We start from the raw sequence: 2,474 nt of genomic DNA, 5'->3' as shown, positions 1-2,474 counted from the left end.
GGTGCCACGCCCACCCGGTCACGTGGCGCGCGGCTCCGGGCCTGTAACTGGGCGACGGCGCCTGGGTGGGCCCACCCGGGTCACGTGGCACGCGGCTGCTCCTGGCCCTTAAATGGGCGACGGCGCCGGGGTGGGGCCCATCGGGGTGGTCCCGGACGCGGCTCTCGGGGGCTGGCGCGTCCTCGCGCGCCTGCCCCAAGGGTGTGGGGCCTGGGGCGGCCCCCGGGGCTGGCGCGGGGTGTGAGAGTCTGGCGCCCCGCGTCCTTGCCTCCTGGGAGGGAGGAGGAAGGGCTGGAGCCCCGCAGCCCTGCGGGGAGTGGAGAGTGGTGGAGTGCTAGCGTGCGGGACTGAGTCCGGCGTTTCGGAAGAGAGCCGCGGCCAGGACGTGCTGTTCTGCGCCGAAGAACCATGGAGTGTGGACTGGAGCCCAGGGGCCCTGTGCGGATCTGGAATCCAGGTCCTGCAGAGCCCAGGGGCCCGTAGATAGAAGTACCACGGATCTGGAACTCCGGTCCCTCACAGCCTAGAGATCGGAACCCGGGTTCCGCGGCGTCCAGGGACCTGCAGACACAGGTCCCGCGGGTCTGGAATCCAGGGACTGCGGAGGAGGAGGAGCAGGGATAGGAAGAAGGGTGAACTGGAGCTTCTCTGTGTTGGAGTGAGAGAAGGCTAACAGGAAAGGTGATGGAGAAAGAGAGAGATTGGGGCAGGACCCAGAACACACTGAGGGTTTCTGCATCCACAGGAAGGAGATTGGGAGATTTGTAGGTAGGATAAAAAGGTTTCTCTCTTTCCTCCAGTGAAAAGAAATTAAAACGTGCCCCTTTGAAGCTCATATCATTTGGGGCCAGGGAGGTAGCTAAAAGGGGAAGGCCCAAATTAGATGCTCGGGGCCCAGGCAACATCAGTGTCTTTGCGGTCATTATCTGTCTCCTAAATTTACAAGCCAGAGGCTTCCTACCTCTATGTGGATGTCCTGGACTACCTGGAAATCAACTTCTGTAAAACATCCACCCTGATCTCCCCACCAGAGCCCTGGGCTAGGCCCCTCTCCTGGTACCTGCTATCTTTGGCTTCCAGCTCACCAGGGAAGATGCTGGGCTCAGACTGGAGAGAGAGCTCAAAGGCTGGTGCTCACCTTGCACGCAGCTGACCCAGTTCAGTCCTGGCACTGCATCTGGTCCCAGAGCTCTGCCAGGAGTGATGAATCCCAGAGCATGGAGCCAGGAGTAAGCTCTGAGCAGAGCCGGATGTCCCAAACCATCCTCTCCCCTCAAAAGAAGCAATTGGGGTCATCCATCACTCTCACTATCCCAGCACAGGTCCTTTGGTTGAGAATAGGAACATGTGGAGAAAATTCCCAAGGGAACCTAAACATTCCTCAAAAGAGCATGTTTTGCATGTGCCCTTCCCCAGAGTGGCAGGAGCAAGGACGGAGTTGAAGGTGAGGAGCCCAGGGCGGGGGTGACTGCGGCCTCCTACCGTGTGCGTCTGCTCCAGGTATGAGGATGCTCCACGGTGGCAGATCTTTGCCCTGACCCAGAGCCAGGCCTTTAGTCACAGAGCTGGCCAGAGGCATGGAGATCTGCTGGGCATCTGAGCACTGGTGAAGCCACTGCATACCACGCAGAGTCCCACAAATCCCAGATTTCTTTGGGCAAACAAGCCTTCACCAACCCCTGCATGAGCTAATTATTTTTTTCTATATTGTTCAACGGGCTGGAGCGATAGCACAGTGGTTGGGGTTCTGCCTTTCACGCGGCAGAACCGAGTTCAATTACTCCGCCCCTCTCGGAGAGCCCGGCAAGCTACTGAGAGTATGGAGCCCGTGCAGCAGAGCCTGGCAAGCTACCTGTGCATATTGGATATGCCAAAAACAGTAATAATAAGTCTCTCGGTGAGAGACGTTACTGGTGCCCACTCGAACAAATCGATGAGCAACGGGATGACAGTGATACAGTGATATTGTTCAATGGGCTGGAGCAATAGCTCAGTGGGTAGGGCATTTGCCTTGCATGCGGGCGACCTGGGTTCAATTTCTCCGCCCCTCTCGGAGAGCCCAGAAAGCTACCAAGAGTATCCCGCCCGCACGGCAGAGCCTGGCGAGCTACCCGTGGAGTATTCGATATGCCAAAACGGTAACAACAAGTGTCACAATGGAGAGACTGGTGCCTGCTCGAGCAAATTGAACAACCGGACGACAGTGCTACAGTGCAGTGCTATATTGTTCAACATGAAAGACACCTTGATTATTTGCCCGTGTAGAATTCCCATTCTTTCTAGAGTTTATAAATTGCCTTTGGTTTGTGTTTGTTGGGGTTTAAGGGTCACATCCCTGATTCTCAGGGTTTACTCTTGGCTCTGCCCAGGGATCACAGCTGGCAGTGCTTGAGAGGCAAAATGCAGTGCATAGGCTATTGAGAAACAAATGGCGACCATAGTGGCAACCTTGCTACAGGCCTCTGTTAGGATCA

The sequence above is a fragment of the Sorex araneus genome, chromosome 2 (assembly GCF_027595985.1).
Source record: "Sorex araneus isolate mSorAra2 chromosome 2, mSorAra2.pri, whole genome shotgun sequence".
Lineage (NCBI taxonomy): Eukaryota > Metazoa > Chordata > Mammalia > Eulipotyphla > Soricidae > Sorex > Sorex araneus.
The sequence above is the reverse complement of the archived record's forward strand: the minus strand, read 5'-3'. Positions refer to the sequence as shown.